Source organism: Camelus bactrianus, chromosome 3 (assembly GCF_048773025.1).
Source record: "Camelus bactrianus isolate YW-2024 breed Bactrian camel chromosome 3, ASM4877302v1, whole genome shotgun sequence".
Lineage (NCBI taxonomy): Eukaryota > Metazoa > Chordata > Mammalia > Artiodactyla > Camelidae > Camelus > Camelus bactrianus.
Window position 1 is genome coordinate 55702310 of NC_133541.1, and position 15780 is coordinate 55718089.

At 42.8% G+C, this 15780-nt stretch overlaps 1 protein-coding gene across 2 annotated transcripts in view; it reads left to right on the forward strand.

Moving 5' to 3' along the window:
• The window catches only part of RASGRF2 (Ras protein specific guanine nucleotide releasing factor 2), a 208535-nt gene that overhangs the window by 164061 nt on the left and 28694 nt on the right, over window positions 1-15780 (forward strand). The gene's annotated exons all lie outside the window — the stretch shown is intronic.

Below are 15780 nucleotides of genomic sequence, written 5' to 3' on the forward strand. Positions count from 1 at the left end.
CTGATCAGCTGAGCTAGAGGAGATGGACGTCTGACCCCTGACTTGACGGCCCTCAGCAAGGTGGCCGCAGCAATGCTTAAAGAAGGAGTAAGCACAGCTTGGTGCCTTTATCCAAGTGTGTCTCAAGGTCTTTACTCCCTCAAAGGCAGCATCTAGCAATGAGACAAGACTGCTGGTTGGAAAATGGGCTGTCATCCGACTCTGCCAATTAAGCCTCATCTTTGTTGTCTGTGGTTTTCACAAGAGGATTTCTGTTATCTAATTGATTCTGTACCCATTGAGTCCATTGAAGGAAGAATATAGCGTCGTTGTGGCAACTTGATTCTTTTGAGGTAATAGCTTTTTGAAAAATGAGTAGGAAGCTGTACTCATTTCAAAATTACAGTCCCACATGGGAACAACAGCATTTTTTCTCACACGGTAGACTGACCAGGGACAGCGTTTCAATTTGGAGAAAACAGAAAAGCCACAGTGAAGCAACAAGAATGTAAGTTTGTCTGCAAATAATCTAGAAAATCAAGTCTCCTACAAAGTATTAGATATCATACACTTATTTCTCAATTCTTATCAAAGGTACTAGTATTGGCAGATACCACTCTGAACTTAATTCAGGAGAAAGAAAGAGTTGCAGAAGTATGGGTGTTGGTTCTCCAAAGAAATAAAATTTCCCTAGGATGTCACTGTCAACTCCCCCTGTCCCCTAAATGTGGTGCTAGAATCCCACTTCCCCTGGGGCCTTCTAGCCTTTTCTTTAGTATTTGGCAAGGCTAAAATGTTTCATTTTTTTCTGATTCTAAAAATGTTCATCTGTTAACATATTCTGCTCTAATTTCTCCTCATTTTGTTGTGCTTTTTCACTCATTTGTTTCCTTTCATATTGCAAGTAAAGCCATAAGGCTGAGCTGAGTTTCTCCCCGTGCCTTGTCTATGCCTCAGCAGAAGGAGCCACTGCCCGGAGTTGGGGGACCTGTGTTCTTCCAGTTCCACTCGTATACCTTCTCTCGGGCCTGGAGCTGGTCACTCAGCCTTTCTGAGTGTTAGTTTCCTCTTCCAAAAAAGAGAATTACCATCCTCACCCAAGGATGTGGTGAGAATTAAAGGTGATGTTGTGGATGGACCAAGAGATGATCCTGTTACATCAAGTGAGTCACACAGAGAAAGGCAAATATCTCAGTTATATGTGGAATCTAAAAAAAAAATGATGAAAATGAACTTATTTACAAATCAGAAATAGACTCACAAACATACAAAACAAACTATGGTTACCAAAGGGGAAAGGAGAGGGGAAGGGATTAAATTAGGAGTTTGGGATTAACATATACACACTACTATGTATAAAATAGATAAACAGCAAGAACCTACTGTGTGACACAGAGAACTATATTCAATATCTTATAATAACCTACAATGGAAAAGAATCTGAAAAAGAATATATATATGTATGTATGTATGTATAACTGTATCACTTTGTTGTACACCTGAAACTAACACAACATTGTAAATCAGCTATACTTCAATAAAAAAAGGTGATGTTGAATTAAGAAGCATTAGGAGTTCAAGATTTGCAGATTCTATTATATATAAAATAGATATATAGCAGGTTTCTTCTGTATAGCACAGGGAACTATATTCAATATCTTGTAGAAACTTATAATGAGAAAGAATATGGAAAGGAATATATATATATGTATATGTATGCCTGAAATATTATGCTGTACACCAGAAATTGACATAACATTGTAACTGACTATACTTCAATTTTAAAAATAACAAAAAAATAAAGACTCCTCCTTAAAAAAGAAGCGTGAAGGACAGAAAGCACAGTATAGGGGTGTGTGACTGTACCCCTTCCAGCTGAGGACAGGAGAGAGGCATATTTCCTCTCCCTCCAACCAGCCCGGGAGCTCCTTCCAGACAGGGCCTGTTTCATTCATCTTTGTATCTTCCGTCACCAGGCTCTGCAATGCTGAGTACGTGGCAGATGCCCAGTAATAGTTGCCAGGTTTACATTTTAATGTTGCTGTTGTTCATTCTCTCCAGGAGGTCATTTTCTAGCCTTTAAAATTTCTACAGTCAGCCAAGACAAAGACTCCAATGACTATTGGGCCAGAAATCAGGGCTGAGTTGAAGTGTTTTCACGAAGCCTTCACAGCCTTCTCGAGGGTCTCCTGCTGAGTGGCCTCACATGTCATTCCCATGATGCCAAGGTGTCTGCAGGTTTCAGGGCTGCAGAGCTTTTTTAAAAAAAGTTTTTATTGAAGTATAGTTGGTGTACAATATTTTATGTTACAGGTATTCAATATAGTGATTCACAATTTTAAAAGGTATAATACTCTATTTATAGTTATTATAAAATATTGGCTACATTCCCTCTGTTATACTATATATCCTTGTAGCTTATTTTATACATGATAGTTTGTGCTTCTTAATCCTCTATCCCTGTGTTGCCCCTCCCCCTTCCCTTTCCCTGCTGGTTTGTTCTCTGTATCTGTGAGTCTGCTTCTTTTTTTTATTATATTCAGTCATTTGTTATATTTTTTAGATTCCACATATAAATGAGATCATACAATATTTGTCTTTCTGTCTGACTTATTTCACTTAGCTTAATGCGCTGCAAGTTTGTCCATGTTGAAAATGGTAAAATTTTCTTATTTTTATGGTTGAGTCATATTCCATTGTATATACACACCCCATCTGCTTTAGCCATTCATCTGTTGATGGACACTTAGTTTGCTTCCACATCCTGGCAATTGTAAATAGTGCTGAACACTGGGGTGCATGTGTTTTTTCATATCAGTGTTTCTGCTCGTGTCCTCTGTATACAGCCAGGCGGGGAGGGACTTTGAGGCTGCTGTAAACAACTCAGATCTACACTCGAATCTCTGTGGAAGGTCTTGTGTCTACAATCTGTAGCAATTTGGATTTTCCTGAATTGTCTTATTGATCATCTAATTTTGAAAAAGTACACTGTCCACTTGCTTGGGGTATTTTACAGACCACGGAAAGGCACTGATAAGGGAGTCTGCAGCTGTGTCCGCAGGTTATGACTCTTTTCATCAGACTCTGGGTACCGTCTGAGTGACAAGTGGCTGAGAATGAAACAGTCGTTCATTTCTTAATTGTAGGCTAAGGGAAATGTTTTAAAAGTGTCTGATCAACTCACAAGGACCTACTAGCATAGAAGTCTCCTTCCCAAAAGAGTTTATGGAGAGAATATTGCTACTCTCTTTTCTGTTTCTCACCCCCTTCATTCATTCACTAGTGAGAGCTGAGCACTGGAGTGTAACAGACACCGGGATGGGTGTGAGTGTGAGCGAGAAGCAGGCATTGCCCAAGTCAGGGTCATGAGGCCTGAAGTCTCCGTAAGAGAGGTCTCCAAAAATCCCACCAAGTACCCCACAAGAGGAGGAGCTAGCCACCGTCCCATCCATCATGTCCAGAGGGACCCAGGGCTGGGCTCCACCTGCACCAGCTCGTCCGGCTGCCTTCTTTCCCTGGAGGGTCAGCAGTGATGGCAAGAACTTGGGGAGGAGGTGGTGCAGGGAGAAGAGGGGCCTCCCACGTGGGCTTCCAGGCTTGAGGTGGGCGAGGCAGGGGCAGGAGGGAAGCGGCTTCTTCTGGACTGCACTGGAACTTTGATTAATATATTGGGTTGGACATTTTGATTGACGAGACTGTTCTTGTAACTAAAGGTTCTGGAAGACTTCAGTGCCTGCCCTGAACTGCATGCCGGGTGGGGAAGGATGCCATACCGAGTGGTTTAATGTGAGCGCTGAGAAGCAGTACCCCTGCCTGATGATTTCGTTATTGTTTACGGTACAGGAAGTGTGGGTCATCTTGGCAGAGCAGTTCCACAGAATTTTTTCAAAATAACTCAGCAGTTATGCTTCAAACTCACTCTAGTCCTCTTACACTCATGGTGTGTATGGACAAAGAGAGCATATTTAGCTGCTGCTGAAGAACTTCTTAGTTTATATGTTCGTTTATATGCTTTATTGCATTTTGTTGCGATATTACATACTTCACATAAAGAGCACCGAACATGGGTATAACCCAGTAACTTTTTACCTCTGTACACACCTGTACAGCTACCACCCTGACCGAGAAATGGAACATTTGTAGCACCGGAGAGGCCCCTCCCAGTCAATGGCCCTCTTCCTGGGCATTGCTCAGATTTTTTTATTAGTTTTTGTATTGTTCTTATTGATATGATACGTTTTTTATATATTCAGGATAAAGCCCATTATCTGCCAATTTACAGTTATTTCCCTCAGTTCTGTTCTTTTATTTTTAACATTATGTATAATACTTTTAACATACATACACCCCTATAAATATAAATATATATTTTAAATTTATATTTACAAGGGTGTATGTATGTATACATTTATAAGAGGGTTTTATGTGTACTTTATTATAGAAACGTATACACACACTCACACAGACCCTATCAGTCTTTTAATTTAAAATATTTATTCTAAACCCTTCCTGAACGTAGTTTGGAGTGTAAGACAAGAATTAGCAGCCCTCACAACCCCACTCTGTCGTCTCTCATAGAAGCTGAGGTGAAGTTCTTACACTTCGAGAAACCCTCGTGGGAGCTGAACCCAGGCCAGTCTGTCCGTGTAGCGTGGGTCCCCGAGTGGACAGGCCTTCAGAATCTTGCTAGAGAAGTGATGGGAATGTAGTTAAGGGCACCGGCTTGAGCGTCAGAGTTGTCTGGATTGAAACCCCTGCCCTACTGTTTGTCAGGGTGTGGCTGAGCAAACTCCTTAGCAACTCCAGGCCTCCATTCTTCTAGAAAGTGGGGCGGAAATCACCTATTCCTCCTCCTGATTGGGAGGTAATGCCTGTCAGAGTGACCAGTACACATGGATGCTTGGAACATTGTGGACGGCTGCTCTGGGTGGAGCCCTGTGAAGAGGGGATCTGGCCTAAACCCCTGTTTGACCAGGGAAGTGACTCGGTCTCAGGGAGGTGCTCTCAGCACCTCCCAGTGAGCTTTCTGTAATGGGGGAAGTGTTCTGTATCCGTGGTGTCCAGGATAGTAGCCTCTAGTCACATGTGGCTGATGGAGCACGTGAACTGTAGCCAGCGTAGTCAAAAAATGGAAATTGTAGTGTTATTTAATTGAATTTAATTGAAATGTGACTACTGGCTACAGTGGAACAGCACAGTGCTAGACCACTCAGAAGTTCAGCAGCGAGCCGGACCCAGCTCTCTGACGTCCGGCTGAGGATTCCTCCGCCCCTGCTGTGCCCTACTCCTCCCAAACGGGAACCTGGTGGGTGGTCCTTGCTATGGCCCCAGTAATCCTGCTGACGAGGGACACACCCATATTGGGTTTATGCAGACAAAAGCAAACCCTTTATGTAACGTTGGTGTTGAGCTTATAACTCTCAAAGAGAAGATGATGGCTTTTTCCCAGTTAGGGAACACAGTGAGCATCCTTAAGTCTGGGCTTTGGGCCCACAGCCCCAGGCCAGCGGTACACTGGGAACATGCCCTGTTGACTAATTAAGGTGGAAGAGCAGGTGTTGCTGTGATGGTCTGTACTTAGTGTGTTCAAAGATCTCAGGGATCAGGGTGTCCTAAACTGAGAGTTTATCAGTTCATCTTTTCTGTTTGTTGTTTTGACAGATGATAGGGAGCCCTTTTAAATTTTTCTAATTTTTTGGCATTGCTTAGTAAAGCACAAAATCCAGCATCAAACCAGAGCACTAAGTTCAGATTTATGCTTTGCTCCAAATCTGAAATGGAGGCTGGGCCAGGTTGAGCCTGGTACAGACTTCTGTTGTGGGTGGGAGAATGAGATGTCTAAGAAAGAACCAGCTACTGAGCAGGCAGCTCCTGTCGCCACGATGACAGCTCTTGGCCTGCTTCCAGCTTGGACCTGTCCTTGGGCTCAGCCCCCTCCTTGTCTACACCCGCTTCTCACAGGCTGCCGAGGGGGGCTTTCCCGTCCATATATGCTGCCCAGTCTCTACTCTTGGACTGTGGAACTTTCCACTCCCGAGGCAGCCTTCAGAGTCCAGAGGCCTGACCTTGGAGCTCTCTGCAGGAGAGAGACAGCCACCCTGGACCTCAATACTCTGCCTCACGTGGGTGCTGCCTGTCCTCACACACCTGAAGATGCCCAGGACTTTACAGACGCCCCCTCCCAAATCTTCCCACACAGGGAGATTTCCCAATCTCCTCTTCAGGGGAGAGATGTGTCTTTGGTACTGAGCCATGAGGAGGAGCCATGGGATTCCTTGGAAATGATCTCTGAGCCAGCCTGAGGTTTGAGATGGTCTCAGTTACAATATGGGACACATGGACTTTTATGGGCTACTTGAAAACTTAACACCCTCACTGGGAAGACGGTTTCTTCTCTGAGGATGCATTCTGAATCACAGACTCCTGATGTTCTAAAAGGTTATGTAATAATAGTGTTATTACTCCATGTCTGGCACTTTTCTAAACAGTTTTCAAATACTAAGTCATTTACTCCTCACTCCAGGCTTTTGAGGGAGGGAAGGTATAATCCCCATGTTACACATGGGGAATTGAAGCCTGGAGGTGAAATAGTTTGCCCGAGATGGCGCAGGTAGCAGGTGGCAGAACCGGGTTTCATGCCCAGGCTGCTGGCTGCCCTGCTCATGCTCTTACCCACCCATCTCACAGCCTCTCCATCCAGCCGCCAACTCTTGGGATTAGACTGCTTCAAACGTGGGATGTAAAAACCCACTTCTGATGCAAAACAGTGAGAATGTCAGTGTCCATCCTGACAGTGCTTCCTCTCTCTGTTTCTAAATCTTCCCTCAAAAAGTTACTTTCGTTCCACAGTCTATTCTGTGTCACTTCAACAAGGGGTTTGTATTTGCTAAAGGTTGACATGGGGCAGAGCGCTGCCCTCCTTCTGACAGTCGCTGTGGTGCCTCCTGCATTCAGTGATCAGCTATCTGGGGCTTGCGGACCAGCCTTCCCAGGGCATTGGCCGGGGCAGGAGTTGGGGCTGGTGCTGTCCACGGTGACAGGTCAGAAAACCCCTGTGCTTCTCGAGGCCTCGGGATCCCAGACATCCCACCAATATCCCCGGTCAATTAGGATGCTGCCCCACTGCTCAGGGGCCCCTCAGTACAAGGAGGCTCTTGGGCTTGTCCCCTGCCAGTGGGTTCTGATGGGGACGTGATTCACAGGAATCACAGTGTGACATGCTGGCAGCTGCAAAATATTTACTTTTGATAATAAATTAGTCATCTACTGCTTGAGCCTTGCAAATGGTTTTATAAAAGCACCAAATGGGAAGATAATCCATGAGCTGCATACTTTTCCTGTTCATCTTGTCCTTACTAATCAGTCTGCATTTGCTTCTGGCTGTCCACACCACCTCTGAATATTGAAGCTAAGAATTCCCAAACATCCACCAGGTGCAAACCCAAATTTGTTCACGAGGTCAGATTTCCCATGGAGGCAGCCAAAGTGAAATGAGAATGCTCTGTTTAATTGAATTGGGACAGCGACTTAAGCTCTCTTGGGCTCCTCCTGATTTCCTGGACACGTGGGCTGGTCCTTATTCTCATCACTGTAGTGTGGATCCTGCTGGGTGTTGCTGTTTCTGACATTTGTCTGCTCCTTCCCCCCTCAGAATAGACTGCCTTGGGCATCACATTTCTCTTCAGTTCCTGGGTCAAAAAAAACTCATGTGAGGAGAGAAATCTAGAAAAAAAGCTGACTTCCTCATCTGTAAAATTGGCCAAATGATCTGTATGGGGTTCTTCTGCAAAAAAGGAATGATTTGTCAAATTGCTCTAGAAAGCACAAAACGTAAGAAACTAGTACCTGACCAATATTGGTTTTCTTTTCTTTTTCTTTCTTTCTTTTTTGAATCCTGAAGATAGATCCTAACTCATTTTCTCTGGTCCAAGCAAACCAAATAAGAAGATCCCGGTTCCTTGAACTGATTACTAGAGGTTTTTTTTTTTTTTAAATCTTTTATACACCCTTATTATTATCCTTTAAACTCTCCTTAAGCTTTCCATGCTTGTCTTTAAGAATATGCTTGGCGGGACATTTACAACAGGATTTATTTAAGTCAGTGTGAAATAGAATTAGGAGTTTAGGAAGCCAGAGCCTTAAGTGGCACTTATTTTCTGTTCCCATTAGTTGCTGAGACAGAAATTTCATCTTCCCCGCGTAGGTAGGGGGGTTCTTTCACCTGTTGTGGGTGGGTTTCGTTGACAGAGAAACCACTGAGGAGCACCAGGTGGGATTTTACGTGCGTCTTATCTCTGTCGTAAGAGTTTTCTGCTGAAAGTGCTGTGGGGAGCCCTTGCTTTTCCCAATTTGCATTCCACATGCTTGTCATCATTCTTGGACCTCGGAAGCATCTCTGGAGACCACGGCGTGCAGCCGGGTCCTCGGGACGTGGACCCTCCATTGCATACCAGGACTCCAAGGAGCCCCCTTGACACTGGGGCATCCATCAGATGGTTCATTCAGGCCCAAGGTGTTGTCTCACCTGCCGCCCTTTCCATTGTGTTCCTCTCCTCCCTCCTCTATTCCCAGATGTCGCCAACCTGTAGCTCCCAGTTCTCTCCGGATGGACATCAGAGGATTGACTTCTACCACATTCCTGACTCAGTGTGTCTTCTCTGGGAGGAAAGCCTGCCAGCTTTCTTTATCAGTCCTTTCCCCTCTTATGGGGCAGGGAAGGGAACACAAAGCATAGATTAGAGACCACATTATAGTATATTCCTAAAGCTCTTATTCGAGTTAAACTTAAAGATTATTTGGTTGGCATGTAGCATTAATTAACCGAGAAAGTTAAACAGTCAGGATTAAAACCAGGCTCTTCCAAACTGTAATTTTGCCCTCCAGTCTTTGCCATTGTCTTGAAAGCTATAATCTGTATCAATTAACTGCCTATCTAGAAACCAGTGGAAAACACACCATGTGGAAAAATTATCTTTTTTCCCAATAAATGCTTTTTAAACTAGCTGATTCTCTCTTGAAGCTTAAAGATGTAAGCTTGGCAGCTACCTGATTTCAAAGTGGTAGGGCAGTAGTTAAAATTCTTATAAGCAGAGCTGTTCAGGTCTAGAGGCTGAGTTCTAGCAAGTCATTCAAATGCCAAGTCATTTGTTAGAAAAGCAGCGCGTAAATTATTTTCTGCGTGGTTTTCTCCTTCTTGCTGAGTTGATGTCATTCATTGCCACTTGCCTCTTCCTAGATATTTTTGTTCTAGCATATCTTCCACATTTTGCATTGTGCCTTCTCCTAGTAGCCTCCCACTTCACATCTGCTAATTTCCCAAATTGCCAGCTTAAGAAGAATTCACTTATTACCATTTGTCTCAAAGCTCAGAACCCTCCCCATGCACTTTTATCCATTCATTTAACAAATATTGGAGGGCCCATCAGGAGCATCTGTGCTTACCAAATTTGGGGTTTAATTATATCTGGATTTTACTACCTTTTCCTGGTCCAGAAGCTCCCCCATGATAGTCAGGTACACATTCCTGTATATTCTGTTCCTCTTTGAGGATTCTAAACGTTATGAGTAATTAATAACTAGCGAGTGTTGAACAGGTATTGGAAAGTTTAGGGTTACTATGGTATCGCTTTGTAGGGTTTCCTTCCAGACTTTCTGTCCTTCCTTCTAATTTTCAGTTAGGCTCTTCTTTTTTGTAGCACAAATAAAGAGGTTGTTAGTATATTTTTGTAGTTAGGTGATGAGAAATGCTGGATAACTCTACCTTGAGCTTTTCCAGTCAGAAACCCTGTTTCAAGGTTGCCCAGCAGTGGTGAGAAGGCAGGCAGACCAGGGTGGTGGCTGGGGGACAGGGCTGAGCAGAGTCGTCTGTACCAGCTTTTAGCAGCACGATCTCCCCTGGGATCAGGTTTCAATATTAAAGTTTTAAATAAAGGTTCCCCTCCCCAAAAGAGCTGAAAACTGCATTGGCTTAGAGGATTGATGTCTTTAGTTCATTAAAATAGGGGACTCCTAGACTTGTCAAGGTTGATTTGCATAGATTTGGGAAGATCTGTCAGCATCTTTGCCTCAGTTCTCCATTGAACAAAATGGCCTAGATCTAACCTAAATTTACACAATTTAAATTTAAATCTTCATCTTCTGTAGTCCAAGAAGACAGGAAATAGTAGCCTGCTTTTCATTTTCTTGAAAAACCATTAAGTCAAACCTGAGGCTCTTATTTTTGAGCCTAACACATCCAAAGTCCCTTCTTTATAAGCCCCTCCTTCCAGGTTTTAAAAATGATTTATGTGGTTTTTCTCCACTCTGCAGTATTTCCACTTTCCTTTTAAAAACTCTGGCCATTGTTAGGAATACACTGTACTGATTACAGTGAGAGAATTATTCTCATAATTCTCTTTACCCTCACACTGTTTATTGAATCAGATTTTCCCAATGTCCTAGAGTTCTCTTGGCCATATGTAGTATATTATAATTATTACTCTGCTCTCCTGAAAGAATGAATATAATTTCCAAGATGCCTAAACTGTCAGCGGGGATTAGTTTTAAAGTGCCAGAGAATCTGATTTATTGCCTCCCAGATGATTTTTCTGTTGTATGGTCTCGTCTTATTAACATAAACCCAAGTCTTAAGATCTGTGTCTCCAGTGGTTGTTAGCATAGGTAGGGGATAGTTACAGACTCAGCATGGTAACCAGCTACTATTCGGATGTGTCTTTCAGCCCAAGCCACCAGTGCTAATTCACTGATAACCACTTCTTTTCTGGAGAATCCTTGTGGAGTAGCAGTTAAAATCTCAGTCTTTAGCCAGCAGTGCCTGGGTTCGCGTTGTGGGTCTGCCCCTTTCTACCTGTGCAACCTTGGACGAGATACTTAAGTCTCTGTACTTTAACGTCCTCATATGTGAAATGGGAATAATGATTGTAACCATGTTGCTTTTTTAAATTGAAGTATAGTTAATGTACAGTGTTGTGTTCTGCATGCAGCAAAGTGATTCAGTTAAACATAGATGTTCTTTTTCATATTCTTTTTTATTATAGCTTATTAGAAGATACTGAATATAGTTCCCAGTGCTATACAGCAGGACCTTGTTTATCCTGTATATAGTAGCTAGTATCTGCTAACTATGTTGCTTATTGAGGGTTGGATTAGATAATAAGGTGTTTAAAATATCACCAACATGTGGCAAACTCTCACTAAGTCTGAGTTCAGAAAATTAACTCACGAGTTGTTCACTAACCTAGACAAAATACTGACCCTAATCATTTTAAAATTTAAAAAAATTTAAGTATAGTCCATTACAATGTGTCTATTTCATAGTATAGCATAGTATCTCAATCACACATATACATACATATATTCATTTCCATATTCTTTTTCATTATAGGTTACTACAAAATATTGAATATTTGTTCAATGTGCTATACAGAAGAAATCTGTTGTTTATCTATTTTGTATATAGTAAATATTTGCAAATCTCGAACTCCCAATTTATCCCTTCCCACCTCATTTCCCCCAGTGACTGTAAGTTTGTTTACTATGTCTGTGAGTCTGTTTTGTAGATAAGTTCATTATGTCTCCTAATCATTTTTAAATGTGTTTGCGTAGAGTCTATACAATCTTGGTGAAATATCCTTGTGTCCCAATAGCTTATCTCCCCAGGAGGATTCGAACATCATCCATTGGTACCTTTTGTTCCTAAGCGTTTGGTGTGTGTCACACTCCATTCTTTGACACTCTGCTTGAACTGTCACCTCTTTGCAGGGGTTGGTTCCCAGACCTGCATTTCCAGGTTCAGCCCCTCTCCTAAGGCTCCACCAGCCACCACCACACTCTTGCCTGCGTTTAGACGCCCTGCTCTTCATCCCCCTCCGTGGGTTCCATGGTTAATGTCTCCTCCATCCGCCCATCCACCCAGACTTGTGTTGGTTGCTCTGCCTCTCCCCCAGAGCCCTAGATATTGAGGTGCCCAGTACTCGTTGAAAGAACAAGACCTATATATAGTCTCCTTTTGAGAGACTGAAACGTAGAAGTCTCACATTTTCTAGGCTCTCCACCTTTGAAAGCCGGATGTTTTCTTTTTCCCAATCATCTATCTCCTCAGTCCTGCTTCATGAATTGGGAGACATAAACTAACCTAAATATGCTGTTGCTGGGGTAACTGTGGGCCCTCTTGGATGCCGTCGGGTTCGCTCATTCGGAGCACGAAGCCTCCTCCCTGCTCCGGCCCGGCTCGCTCTACACCAGCCGCGGGTCCAGGATCCGCGCTGGCGACTCGCGAGGAGCCAGACGACCCTGGAGCGCCACCTTGTGGGCACTCCGATTGCTGCCTCTGGGAAGGAGCCGGTATTCCTCCACCACCCAGTCCTCTGGTTTCCCATCTCGGGGCCTGGGGAAACGCAGCCAAAAATTAGATTCCTGATAATTTCAAAATTGCTGTCCGGAAGACTTATGTTGGATAATCTACCTCTGCGTTTACATAGGGCAAGTGTCTTTCAACTGTTTCAGATTGCTTTTTATTGAGTAGTAGGTACTATGTTTTTAACGGGGACTTCTTTGAATGGCCGTTTCTGCATTGTACATGCACTGGTTTAAAAAAAGTTTACATTCTAGGTTGTACATCAGAGGATTTAGATTTTTTAGTCAGTTTTTAAGGAGTTGGGTTTTTTGCGTGAGTTTTTTTAAAACGGTGAAGTTTTGCTACTCAGAGTGTGAGCAGCATCACCCAGGAGCTCGTTAGGAATGTTGACTCTCAGTCCCCATATTCCAGAACTGCCGCGCCAGACCCGCAGTGATTCGTGGGCACGTGACAGTTTGAGAGGCGCAGGTGGACGTGAGATGGGAGATCTTGCGTTCTTGTTCCCACGCCGCCACTTCCTTATGCGCCTCATCTCAGCCCAGGAGATCTCATCCCTTCAACCGCAGTGTCCTGAGTGCGAAACCAGATCATGGTTCGTGCCTTGCCTGCCCCTGGGTCGGCTGAGGTAGAGCTGAAATCATACACAGGAGGTCACCTGGAACGTGATAAAAACCTGTGCAAGTGTAAAGGAAAATCACGAGTGAGAATTCTTACATTTCATACTCAGCCAATGGTAGATTATCTGCTTTATATGAGCTACAAACTTAGCAAAGGGGAATATTCACCTGTAACCATGCGTCATGCTTCAAACAGTGGGCAGATTTCACCAAGTTTTCAAAGGTCTCTCTCAGGCTAGTCATCCCAGAGCTCGGAATAATAAAATTACATTCTGTTTTCCTTAACAAAACCATTCCCACAGCTTACCTTCCTGGGGTCTCAGAAGCATTCCCCCGTTGAGCTCAGGATTGAGCACCACGGGTGCTCCAGGATGCTTGTTGCTTAAACCGCTAATTAGTCCTCAGCAAGGTCCAAACACTGGCTTGATGTCCTTCACACTAATCCATTTTTATGATAATCAGATTATCTGCATCATTAGAGACTCAACATAGCTACAGGAAGACTCAGTCATCTCACTAATAAATATCAAATATTCATTAAGCAAAGACTCCTGACGGCTGAAAAATCCTTTGGTAGTGGCACGAAGATTGAAGTAGGTGAGATTATTAATTGTTTACAAACATCATCCCCTTTACCTTTGAAATGGGAGAGGGTGGGACAAAGGAAAAAAATAGCAGCAAGATGTTTCTCTCTTCTTCTTGCATACATTTTAAAGGAAAAATCAATAGCCAAGAAGCTGTTGGACAATAAGTAGGTGAAATTTTAGGAAAACATATCATCTTAAGGCCTAAAATTGATAAGAGATATTAACATCTGTGCGGCCCCAGGCCCCAGTGGCTCCTGTTCTCGAAGAAATGGTACTGACTGTTATACAGGGAAAGTGAAATATTGAGAAAAATTGATTGACACTGTTCTCCACCAAACTAAGGTCCACAAATATTCAATTCATATTAACGTGGATTCAGACGGCAGGAATAGAAAACAAACTGTGGTTACCAAAGGGGAAAGGAGTGGGGAGGGATGAATTAGGAGTTTGGGGTTAACATAACACTACTACATATAAAATAAGTAAGCAACAAGGACCAACTGTATAGCCCAGGGAACTACATTCAATATCTTGTAATAGCTTATAGTGTAAAAGAATCTAAAAAAGAATACGTATATGTATAACTGAATCACTTTGCGGTACACCTGAGACTAACACAACGTTGTAAATCAACTATACTTCAATTAAAAAATGTAAAATAAAAAAAAATTAAGTTAGACTTTTGCATTGTGTAAAGTGTATGAAATTATGAACTTCATGCCCCTAATTTACTAAATATAGTAAAAGTATGCTGTTTTCTTTTTGCTGTATCCATGGCAATTAGCAATATTCTCTCTGATCATTTAGAAGAATTCAAAATGTCAGTGCTTCAAATTACATTCCATAGAGTTAAAATGTGGTTATAATGAGTAACTAAAATAAATCCTCGTGCCTGCATGTACAAAGGTAGTCTTTCAGAGTCAGGTCCTTCAAAGCAGGACCTGGCATCATGCAGTTCATGTGTGAATACCTGACAATCTCAGGATGCTGCCTATCAGTGGTTTTTAAGAATACATGTAATAAAAGAGAGAAAGAACTGCTTCACCTTTTTATTAACTTTTTACTTGGAATATTTTCAAATCAAGAGAAAAATGCTAGAATAAAACAAAGTACAGTGATGTACATCTGGAGTCACAGTTCACATGTTTACCAAGAGTGTGTTCTCCCTCCCTCCCTCTCTCACATTCTCTCTCTGTCCTCCCCTCCCCTCAACGAGGAAGAAGGACCTGCTCTTAAACAGCCCCTGTGACATGATCAATTTCAGGGCAATTGAACATGGATAGAATGCTCTCAACTAGTACGTAGTTCTGACTCAGTTTTGGCCCGTGGTCCCAGGACTGCCCTTTGTAGCATTTCCCCCTTGATCCTGAATATAATCCAGGTTCACTAGTTGCATTTAGCTGTGGTCCCTTTGGTGTCCTTCAAACTGAAGCAGTTTCTCAATCTTTCTTTGTCCTTTGTGATATTAACATTTTTGGAGTGTGCAGTCCAGTGCTTCCTCCCAATGCAAGCGTGAGACTATGCGTTTTGGGCAAAAATAGTAAGTGATGGTTCTCCATAGAACATTGCATGAGTGGGTCCATGATGTTGGTTTGCTCCATGACTGGTGATGGTAGCTCTGATCACTTGGTTAAGGTGGTGTCTGTCTGTCAGATTCTGCCTTTGTAATTAAATAATCTCTCATGGTGGTATGTGTGTGTGTGTGGAGGAGGACCACACTCTGACATTATTAATTCTGTTTCCCCATACATGTCAGCATGTGTTCATGACCCTTACCTGATCAGTTATTACTGCTTTGGTCAAAAATGGTGACCTTGTAACTCTTTCATTCCTTTGCATTTATTGGAAGTCCACTGTAAAGAATAGTTTTCTCTCCGCCCTCTTTATGTATTTATCTATTTATGTGTGTGTTTGTGAGCATCAGGAGGCACTTGCAGGTGGTTTTGAGTCAGCTGGTTATTACTTAGTCCTCTCATTATTCATTTGGATGCTTGTGTTGTCCCACCTGTGCCCAGTGGCGCCCCTTCAGTCTCACTCCCATGTTTGACACGGCTCCATCAGTGAGTGTGGATCATTTATTCTTTAGCATTCCTGGACTGGAGCTCTTCATTCAAGTTACTGCCTGGAGGACAGATTTTATTCTTGCAACAAATCTTTTTCTGAGCTATTGCTCTGCCCTCGGTTAACTGATCTTACTCATGGTCCAACGGAAAACAGACAATTAAATCGGCCCTTAATACTA